The sequence below is a fragment of the Rhineura floridana genome, chromosome 11 (assembly GCF_030035675.1).
Source record: "Rhineura floridana isolate rRhiFlo1 chromosome 11, rRhiFlo1.hap2, whole genome shotgun sequence".
NCBI lineage: Eukaryota > Metazoa > Chordata > Lepidosauria > Squamata > Rhineuridae > Rhineura > Rhineura floridana.
This window is the reverse complement of record NC_084490.1, coordinates 15233890-15245880: the sequence shown is the minus strand read 5'-3', so window position 1 is coordinate 15245880 and position 11991 is coordinate 15233890. Positions and strand designations below refer to the sequence as shown.

At 40.1% G+C, this 11991-nt stretch overlaps 1 pseudogene; it reads right to left on the bottom strand.

Annotated features, from left to right (window-relative positions):
• Positions 1 to 8623: 8623 nt before the first annotated feature.
• On the bottom strand, positions 8624 to 8742 carry LOC133368159 (5S ribosomal RNA; annotated as a pseudogene).
• Positions 8743 to 11991: the final 3249 nt, after the last annotated feature.

Sequence of the window (11991 nt, the reverse complement as noted above, 5' to 3'; positions counted from 1 at the left end):
GAGAGGAATTGATAATCAGAAATACCACTGAGGGGGAGAAAGAGAGAGAAGGAGAAGGACGTTTACATTTTAAACTATTCAACTTATATAAGCACGTTCACTGCAAAGACAAATTCAGCGAGATTTGTATTCATGGAAGAAATTGAGCAGATCTCTATTGAAGGGGAAAAGAAGAATAAAAAATGAATCTACTGATTATTGTTGTGATGAGGACCTTCAGTCTGTACTGGAACACTTCCATTATGAAAGCTAATAACTGGAGCCTCATATGAACCCAGCTCTTCCCTTGTTGCTTGGTTTTCGTCTTGGAATCTTCCCTGTGAATTAAGACAGGAACCGACACTGAAGGCATTTTGGTGTGTGCTGAAAACATTTCTTTTTTCAGGCCTTTTCTCGGCATCGATGCCAGTTGACTGTAATTACTTAATATGTCTGTTTGGGTATATTGTTGTGTGCTGTTTAATTATTCTGTAAGTTTTAATATCTTTTTGAATCCCACTTTGTTAGTTACATGAAAGATGGCCCAGAAATAGTTTAAATAAATAAAACAATAAAACCTGTTGTGTTCATTTATTCTGTAAGATTTAATGTCTTTTTGTATCCTGGGTGGTCTAGAAATAGTTCTAATTTAAAAAAGAACCTCTTTATATAACACCTTCCACAGATTCCACAGGTGCTTTCTTATTACTGCTTGTTTTAAATCACTATGAAAGCCTTTTTAAAGCTTCCAGTGGGATAAACATCCTTAAAATAAATAGGTAAAAAATATGCACACAAATTCATATTTTGTAATGTAGATATTAGGGCTGTGCACTGGATTCTGACGAGTCTCAAACCAAATTGGGCTGATGTGGGAGAATCCGGGTGGTACCTGGTTCCAATTGAGATAGCCCAGGATTGCCACTGGTAAGGTCAGGCATCAGAGAGTCAGGTGTCAGGGAAGAAAAAGGAGAACTATGAAAAGAGAGGTCTCCACCTGAGCTGCTGGCAGCTGCAACTTCTTAGGAGAAGTTAGGGTTGTGGAGGGTGGATACCTTTGGGTCAAGCTTTCCTGACCAACCTCTCCTTCCTGCCTGGACTTCCTCTTGTCTGATGCCCCACTCTCTGAGCCAGCATTATGCAGGAAGGAGTCTTCTGCTTACCAGCTGGGAAGCCCCTCATGAAGGAATTATGTAGGATCAAACTCTCCTACTCTCAGTTGGGGGGGAGAAGGTGTAGCATATTCTTCCTTCGATTGTATGTTTAGTTAGAGTTTTAAAAACCCTAATTAAACACTAGCCCTTTCCCTGAATTGATCCTGGATGTGGGGCAGTTAGTCCTTGGGTTGCCACAGGGCAGGGTAGGAAGAGATACATGGGCTGGATCATGGGGAGGGTCTATGCATGGGCCTACAAGTTATATTCTTTTTACCTAAAGATTGTTTTGATGTTTGACTGATAATGTATGCAAGTATTTATTTAATTAAAAACATTTCTAAACTATTTAATATTTACAAACATCTTAGCAGTATACAAAAATACAACAAAACAATAACATATTATCATAAACACAGAGATACCATATTAAACCCAGTAAAACAGTGTTATAAAACCAGATAAAAACAGAAATTCAGTAATAACAGGGTACAATCTTATGCCTGAAGGAAAGCCTTGGCAAAACACTATGTCTTCTGGGCGGCAAAAGGTAGTGTTATGGGTTTGGGGTTGAGACGGATGATTTCTATGAGTCCCCTTTCAGCCTCTTATTTGGAACCCTGCACCTGGAGGTGGGCTTTGTAGCGGAGAAGCCTGCTCCTGGTCAGATAAGTCGCTTTTGCTAATCTAATAGGGGGGCCAGGTGGGTTAATGGATCTATCAAGTGTCCATTAACTGGTGAATGGGCCAGGGAGATCCTATTGTTATTGAAACTCTTCAGTAGAGCCTCCTGTAAGCCTGATGGAGAATGCAAGATCTATTGGACTGATGATGCTTTGAACCCTCCATCTTAAGCTCAGGTTGGAAAGTGTGTAAATAAACAAACCATGTTTCATAAGGACACCACAGTTTCTGCTGACCTTCTTTCCAAGGAAACCAAACCCCTAGGTAAGTGCAGGGTCCCCGGAGATCTCTCGCACCTCAGAGATTGGGTGGTGCTCAACAGTATATTCCTCATGTTCTGCCATGTTAAGAGGTTGACACTAGAACAAACAAACTCTTACACCCTCAAAACTTTAACCCATTTGGGACTTCCGGGAAGGGTGACTTAGCCTGTGCCTGCTTTTGGGACGGGCTCCCGCCGCAAAAGAAGCTTATTCAGATATAAATCAGTCAAAACATTTTTTTTTTTGACTGATGAAACTTCTCCCGGGCAGGGAGAAACGAAGAGATTAACCTCAAAGCCTATTTTTGTTGGGAGGACTAGATTTCATTGATTTATGAGACGAGGTCCAGCCAACAAGGAAGGACGGATTTTCAACAAGCTCTATCTGATAAAGCGACACGTTCATCTTTTCTTTAGAGAGAGAACGGACTAACAGGCAAGCACCCTTCTTTCTATATTTTTTTACTTGACTTAAACTGTTGCAGTAAAAGGAGATTTGCCAGATGGATCGGCTTTGGACATCTTTTCGGTGAGCTATAACTCTTCTCTGCTATGCACTAATTAACAGCTTATCTCTGTTTTTGTTGCAAAAAGCTGTCCTGGATTTGCATTCTAAAGATATACACAGAAGAGAGATTTCTATTCCTGATTTCTATTCTGAAGAATATTATATTGTCTGAGATTACTCTCTTTTTGGTTTATTTTATTTTGACGAATCTGTTTCCTGACGACGCCATTAATTGTTTCGATCCTGGGAACTACATTTTGTTTTCCTAAGCATAGTGAGATAAGGCTGGCTGTTCTGTTTATACTGTGATGTCATCAAGTTTGGAGTATTAACCCAATTGTTGCTGAAATAAGAAGTGGTTCTCTTATATTTTTCTTTTAAAATGGCAATCAAGAAAGTGGCTGAGAATCTGGAAGTAACTAGGTTTCAGAAAATAATGGATGAGATTGAGATAACGAAACGAACCCTGCGACAGGGTTGTAAGGAGCTGAAAATTGAATTGTGCAAAATGATCCAGGAGTTTAAAGAAATAGGGGTCCCTGTGAGAGAGGAGACCCTGGAGCCTGGAACAAACGTGGAACAGGAAAAAGATTTGGAATTTATGGATTTTAGAAATAAAATCTACTGTTTGGAATTCAATGTTATCTCTGAAGAAATTAATGAAGATATTGGAGATAAGGTTGTCAATGGCATGGATAATCTTCTGGACTGGAATGATGTGATGGAGCCTAATATGGAGAAGACCTATGGAATTAACTGCAGCCATGTGACAAGGGAAAAACTTTCAAGAGATGAGCCAGTACATTTTGTAAAAAAGAACAGAGATATGTTTTTACTGCAGTATTCCAGCAACCTATTCAGAATGGATGGCAAGAAAATATTTGGGATAGAGGAAATTCCCATTAGACTCTTACTATATGACTATGGTTATGACAGCAAGATTATTACGGAATACTGATAATGGAAGATTGGACACTGAAACTACTGGAGTTAACAAGACTATTGAAGACTATTTCTTAAAGAATTGAAACCTCTCTTTGACTTTTTGTGGAAAGAATAAAGTAATGTTTATGAGATTTGATGATTAAGTAAGATAACTACTGGAGGAAAGTGATTTTATAATATGATTTAAGAGACAGGATTGTTATACATTGTAGACCTATAACTGATTTGATCTGTGACAAATGGGAAGTTAATATTTCTATGGTTATGACAGCAAGATTATTACGGAATACTGATAATGGAAGATTGGACACTGAAATTACTGGACTTAACAAGACTATTGAAGATGGAAGATGGAAGATGGAACTAATAGGGATAATAGAATAATGGCTATTGAAATTATTGAACCTAACAGATTCTGATGAGATGGATTAATCGAAATGTTTATTTTGACTATGGTTATGACAATAAGATTATTATAATTATTAATGAGATGGATTAATCGACATGCTTTTCTGGAGAAAAATTGATAGATATATTTCTTAAAGAATTGAAACCTCTCTTTGACTTTTTGTGGAAAGAATAAAGTAATGTTTATGAGATTTGATGATTAAGTAAGATAACTACTGGAGGAAAGTGATTTTATAATATGATTTAAGAGACAGGATTGTTATACATTGTAGACCTATAACTGATTTGATCTGTGACAAATGGGAAGTCAATATTTTACTTTTTATTTTTTTTTGTCTAACTATTTTTGATTTTGTTTTTTGTCTTTGAATGTTTTATGGTTTTGTTTTGTATGTTTTATGAAAATCTGAATAAAAATTATTGTAAAAAAAAAAAAAAAAAAAAAAACTTTAACCCATTTGGGTTTAAATCCAAAAATGCCTAGTATGGACTAGGTTAGGCCATGGGGCTGCCCTTGAGGCCTTCAGTACAATTTTGGAGTGGGCAATTCAAGACAGGATCAGCTGTGTTCACATGATTCATTCACCATTAGCAGGAAGAAGTGCACCTTGAGGAGACCTGGTGCTGCTTGGTCAACTTAATTTTGCATGTAGGGCAGGGCCCTCTGACCTTTCTGCGCCCAGTTGTTGCAATCACTGCTTATGCCTTACAAAGCTGAAAGAGCACCCTTGGATAGATGGAGGGATTGTGGGAGTACCCTGAGCTGCATGCATAGTTCTGGGTGCCAGGATGCTTGGGAGCTAATGTCTTTTCAAGTTGTTACACCACAGGCATTGATACCAACAGTGCTGATGCATTGTCTTGCCAATAAGGCAAGACACTACTCTGCACAGTGGCGCAAGAGGTGGCTTACAATCCATAGCCACCCCTGTTGGCACTTCAGATGAGTGGGACTGTACCTTAATGCAGGGAGTACTGAATGCTGTTGCCCCCCCTCTTTTATCTGACCACAGTGGAGGCCCTGTTATGACTGATCACAGCCCATGGGGCTTTGGCCATAATGGACACCAGGGCACTGCAATAACTGATATCCCTGAAGGAAATGGGGTTTGCATGGTCATGACCATCCACTGGGTGGCAGTAGTGTTGACTCTTAAAACTCATGGGTTGCTCACATGTGATAGCTTGCGTTCAGGAGGCTGGGCAATGGTAAGCATTGTACTGCCTCCTAGGATACAGTGCAGAGTGGGGTGCTTGTGCCAATCTGGCTTGAAGTGAGATGGTGTTGCAAACAAAGGACTATTCCCTGTGCATCTGCTGTTCTAAGACCAACCCTACAAGGAAGAGCATATTGCTCCAGTGGTAGGCCTCCCTAGTGTAGGTCCCTGTCAGATAAAGGGCCTGCAGGCATACAAGGTCCATTGGTGTACCAGTGTGGTTCCCCTTTCATGAGACACCAGTTTGCAGGAGGCTTCTATGAGACACAGGACTGATTTGTATGGGAGCTCACTCCTGTCAGATTAATGTGAAAAAGGTGACCACTGATTGGGACCCACCAAAGTCACACAAATCACATCTGCCCAGTGCATAGTCTCCAGCTGGGCAATCACCTCTGCCTGTGATGTTCTAGGTAGGAGAGCCATATGGATTTACTGGCCCAGCATCAAGCATAGATCTTGGTTTGGAGTTTGGGAAGGAGACAGGATGGCTTAACACCTTGATTCCTGGAGCAAGTGACAATACACAGACAACCAAGGTCCTGATCATCTGACCATCCTTCAGCAATTTGAATGAATGGGAGGGCTTTAACTTTGCCCAGTCAGCTATGACAGGCCTTGACCAGCTGTGGCAGGCTTTCCTGGTGGTTGGGCTAGCTGAAATGATGTGGGTGGAGTAGTGCCAGCTGGGGTTGGCAGCATCTGAAGCAAGGTGAAGAAGGCATTGCACAGTGCCATGGCTGGCATAAAGTGGAGAATCATGTAGCCCAACAGTGCATTGATGGGAATGAGTGACCAGGAAAGAGCTCAGAGTTCCAATGGATGGCTCAATGAAAATGTTGACCCTGTGAAGGGACTGAAAATATAACTGCCCATGTCACAATGGCGTTAAAGAAATCTATGGTGTGATTACACTTGAAATACCGAGTACAGTTCTTGATGTCACTCCTCAAAAAGGAGATTGTAGAGCTGGAAAAGATGCACGAAAAGGCAAACAAAATGATGAAGGGTCTGAAGCAACTGCCCCAATTAAAAAAGGATATAATGTTTGGAACTTCTTATTGAATAAAGGGGGGGGCATGATAGGGTTGTATAAAATAATGCATGGAAAATGCTTATAGAGACACCCCCTCCCCAATACCAACACCAGTTGCTGGGGACCATGAGTGGGAGAGGACATTTGCACACATGTCCAACATTTTGGCTTCCTATAGGCACCTGGTTTGCCACTGAGAAAAGAGAAAGTTGAACTTGATGGATCTGTGGTCTGATCTAGGAGCTCTCTTATGTTCTGTCTGTTTGTTGATGTTATAAGATGCTCTTGGAGCCCCTTTTCCTCCTGAAGAGCTAGGTACAAAAGCTTCAAATAAGCATTTTAATATATCTGATGTACAGATATACAGGCTGATCATATGCCATTCCTTATGTGTTCAAAAAGTTAGGGCAACTATCAATAGGTTGCTGCCTCCACATGTAGCTTTCCTTGCAGTTTTACTGCTGCAAGGTAGAAAAGGCCCTGGTGTCTTGGGAACTCACTAAGATGTAGGTTTTTTGGTTGTGCTAAGACTTGAGGACTTTAGCAAAGCAGACATTCAGGCCTGTAATTATCTAAATCACTGTGTTCAGTCCCGTTTCTTCTGGAAGTCCCATAGGTAGTCAGATGGCAAATTCAGTACCAAACAGCCCATCCCAAAGCTTATATGCTGTGGTCAGTCTTTTAAGATGCTTGTTGGAAGATGTTGTGTCACCCAGGTCTGGATGGTTCATTTGAGACAGGCACAGCCCTTATCAGTCCAATGCTTCGATGCTATAGACTTTGAGACTGAAACCCCCAGACTGGAATCTGTGTATTAGCAAGGACCATACTGAATCCTACTGGATTAAGGTTTTCAGTAACTCCTGTTGATACTGCTTTTGGTGGCTGGTGTGGGTGTGTAATCATGAAAATGCAGAACAGGAATTTGACCCGAGTTTTATTAGCAAAAACTCTGATTTTGATGCTGCTATTACAACATTATTATTTCAGTGAGAGTTTGAAATCCTCTGTATGTCATTGGGTGACAGCATCACACACCACTTCATATACTGTTGCCAATGAAATGATCATTGGTGAATTTGTCTCCCTTGGTATTGCTAACAAGATTTCACCAAGGTTTATGGAACACCCGGATTACTACACAGCAAGTGGATTGTAAGTTGTTGTTGTTGTTGTTGTTGCTGTTCTTCTTCTTCTTCTTCTTCTTCTTCTTCTTCTTCTTCTTCTTCTTCTTCTTCTTCGGGCTCAAGGTTTAATCTCAGTTTTATGAAACAAGTGACTAATTTTAAGCCACAGGTTGATGTATCTCTCTTGCTTCTCACTCTTACCAAAGATATGCTGGTGTCTATTCAAAATATTTTCCTGCCATGCTAGCTGGTAGAGACATACAAAGACTAAATAAGACCAGTCTTTGTAGCAAAATCTCAGGAGGTCTCTGTTTTCAAAAAGGTTTTGGAAGTTGGTTTGGAACAATGCAGTGATGACTGTTACCCACTGTACCTGACAGTGCTGCTGGGAGCCTGGCCAATTAGGTCAAAGGGCCGTGGCCAGTTCTAGTTTTCTTGCCATCTTTCTTCCTTGCAAAGATACTGTGGACACTTAAGCACTGCAGTTGCATTAATGCTTAGGATCCAACTAAACACAAAATGTCTTACTTTGGTTCAGAAAGGATCCCTGGTGTCACAGTTGCTTCTCCGCTGTGAGAAATTTTGTGTGGTTTCCACATGTTCTGATTTTCTGATATTCTCTTTACCCTTCTCCTTTGCAAAGAAACAATGGACTCTTAAACATTGCAGTTTTATAAATACTTATCACCTGTCTTTCCATGGGTCAGAATTGCTGTCACAATTTCTAGTGCTGTTCATGCCAAAGTAACTGTACATTACTCAGAATAAGCCCCACTGAATTCCATAGGGATTGCTCCCTCATAGGCATGTACAGGACTGCCGTCTGAATTGGTTAGGCTTAAAATCACCACACAGGACTGTTAGCAAGCCCCCCTCCGAATACATTTCCAGACTCGTGGGGAAATATTATTCTCTTCCCCCAGCTTATTCAAGTCTACATCTTTTTTCCAGAATGTGGAATAAGATGGAGGGATATTAAGGAGCACAGAACCTAGAGATCAGGGTTAAATTGTCAGTCAACCATGAAGTTCACTGTGTGAGCTTTGGACAGTAACTGACTCTCAGCCTAACCTACCTCACAGGGTTATTGTGAGGATAATGTGAGGAAAACCAGACCCATGAATGCCACGTCCTCTAAGGAAATGCAGAATGCATATAAAAGTAATACTGATAAATTGTTGTTATATGCCTTCAAGTCGATTACAACTTATGGCGACCCCATGAATCTTTTTTATTTTTGAGATATTCATAGGGTTTTCATGGTAAGAGGTATTCAGATGTGGTTTTCCATTGCCTTCCCCTAAGCCTACGGCACCTGGTATTCCCAGGCGGTTTCCCATCCAAGTACTAACCAGGCCTGACCCTGCTTAGCTTCCGAGATCAAACGAGATCCAGCTTGTTCAGGGTAGTATGCCTGTAGAATACTGATAAATAAAGAATGATAATAAAAAGTCTATCTCCAGCCTGCCTGTCTCTGATTTTGAATTGGGGAGGTATATGTGGACAGGTTTGAAGTCATGAAAAACAACAACTCAAACTAATAATAATAATAATTAAAAAATCTGGGACACACAAGGATATTGACGTCTACCTAACATTTGACTTTATATGCAGGTTCTCAAGTTCAATGTATGGCTGTGACAGGATTGCTTGGTTGAGGTGTGCAGGCAGAGTGCAATCTATGCCTGTGTACTATGTAAAAGCTCTACACATGGAGTTCTCATCTGAGCCGTCCTACTTTCATAGTAGCATTTTAAATTTTTCAAAATGTTTTACAGTATTTTGAGTTTTTTGCTTGTCTTACTGAGTCGGCTCCAAGATGGCAGCTGCTTTGTTGTGAGCTCCGCGGCTTGCTCCTTGTTATTGTTTTATGGTTTTACGGTTTTACGGTTTTATGGTTTTAACATTTTAACAAATTAACAAGGTCTAGGGCAGGACACAGAACACAAGAGACAATAGTCACATCCTCTATGTTTCTTGGTAAGGCTGCTAGAGGCTGAACCCCCACTCAGCAGGTCTTCATGAGATTTGCTGTGCAACCTGTCAAACTGAAATAAAATGAAAAGCAGCAAGAAAGGGAGTGGAAGACTTGGCTGCAGTTTTGGGATTTCTTCGAACAACTGACGAGAGAGTGCGAGAGCAAGCGTTTGTGAGAACTCTCATGACTCAGGAGAGAGAGCAAAGACAGGAACCTCTCCTCTCTCTTGGACAGTCAAAGAAAAAAGATAAAGGAAGGAGGACAGGTCAGCTTTCCTGAGCATATCAGTTTACAATGGAAGGAAGTTAGGTAGAGAAGAGCACAGGAAAGTAGGCAAGCCTAGCCAGCTGGAGGATCCCAACTCTATCTTCCTTCTGGAATACAAACAAAAGAACCCAAACAGGAGTTGCTCTTGCCACACTTCCAACACCCCTTCTCAATAGGTGTTTGGTTCAGCCCACAAGGTTCATCTTGTCTCGTAGCTTGCAGTATCTGACTTTGCCCAACGCCTTCATCAGTGCGTCTGAGCATAAGTCCAAAGCAGCATTACTCTGTCTAGTTTCAACATCTCTTAATGTGGAAGTTATTGCATTCCCTAGTTGTGGAACGATAGCTATGACAACCTTAATTAAGAATCACTGCTTTCAACTTATATTGTTTAATATTTATTTCCCCCCAATTAAAAGTCACTTAGAGAAGAATGCCCAGTGGGATGAGTTGGAACAATATATTACCCATATCGAGGCAAAGTTCCCATCTGTACAGGTCCTTATGGCTGGTGACTTCAATGCCCGTCTAGGACCTGATGCTGCTGCATTGGCAGAATCTCAATATCTTCAAGGAATTGATCATTTGATAGGACAATCTCCCTATATCAAACATTCTAAAGATGCTACAAATTTTTTTGCTGGCGTGTGTTTAGCTCTTTTAGCTTGTCGACATAACAAAATCATTTTGAATGGAAGCACCCCTGGTGATTTGCTGGGTGAGTTCACTTATAGTTCTCTATTAGGAAGTAGTGTGGTAGACTGTGTCCTTGTTTCTCAGTCCCTAAGGGGAATGATTCAAGCCTTTTATGTTGACGATTGAACTGATAGTGATCATTATCCTTTATTTAATTAGTAAAACCCCTTACCAATATTCGCCTTCTCACTGGACCTCCACTGCTGGATTCCTCCTCGCTTGTTTGCAAGAAAAGGATTAAATGGTCCAACAGATCTGAGGGCAAATCTGCTTCTTTTATAGTATCCCCAGCATGTTTGCAGCTTTACCAAAACATCTTAGTTTCAGCTGATAAAAAGAATCTGTACCATTATGAAGCCCTTATATCTGACATTCAAAGGAACCGAGTGGAAGTCAGCTTAGGCTATGGGGCGGTATATAAATGCAATAAATAAATAAATTTAGCTGTTAAACATCTTAGAAGCAAGAGTTGGTTTGATCGTGACTGTGCGTTACTTAAAAATAAAATCAGGCAGGTGTATTCCATCTATCTTAGTGAAGGAGCCAAATGTTCACCTGAAGTTTATTATAAATTGAAACATGAATATAAAGCACTCATTAATCAAAAGAAAAAAGCTGAAGAGAGGAGAAAATGGAACTTACTAATATCCGCCACTCAAAAGAAGGATAGTAAATTATTTTGGAGGATTGTTACGGGGGCTATGACACACCCCCATGGATTTTCTGCCTATTGTTATCTCATCTTTTGAGTGGGAAAGATACTTTTCTGCAATTCTAAATGATTCTAATAACCCTCTTATCTGTAGTGTCCAACTATCTCCTGATGGTCCAGAATAGCAACTTGTAACTCCTGGTGAACTTCTTGACCTGATCCTTGAGCTTAAATCTGGGAAAGCCCACAGCCAGATTCTGTGCCCCTGAATGTTTTAAAATCTAACCCTGACTGGTGGGCCTCACTACTTTCAACATTCTTTACTTTTATCAATAGAACTGGTAAAATCCCAGAGATTTGGAATAAATCTATTATAGTTCCTATTTTCAAAGAAGGCGACAGGACCAACTCAGCTAATGATTGCCCCATCAGCCTTCTTTCATCAATTGGGAAACTTTACGCTAGGTATCTGAAAAGCAGGCTCTTATCTTGGATGGAAGAAATAGTATAATTGGTGAGGAACAGATTGGGTTTAAAGTGATTGCAGAAAGAAGAAAATTTCCCCTTTATAAACAGTTTTGCCTAGGGGTATTTCTGCAAATTTGGTATTGTTTTGTTTAAGGGATGTTTCACCCTCTGTTATCAAAAGTGTTGCAAAGTTATTTTTTATCACAATGCAAATTAGGAAAAAATGCTGCCAGTCTTCTGACCAACAAACTACTTAATCTGTATTTATTTGGTTTGCAGTAATTACCAGTAGTTATGTTTTATATGTATTTTAATTTTCGTGGCTTTTTAAAGTGATTTTAATCTTCTGGTCTATGACCATAATAAATGATCCTCACAAGAACCCTGTAAAATAGACCACAGTACAATTTGAGCAAAACAGCATTCAGAACAAGTACCAGCACCTTAAAGACTAACAAATTATGTTATAAGATTTCTTGGACTACAGTTCATCAGATGCATCATTCTTGGTAATCCATGACATTTACTTGCGTTTAAAGTGCTACTGGAGTATTGTTTTGTTTCTGTTGTAAGTCATAGCTAGTTAGCTACACCTTTAATTAAAAATTTA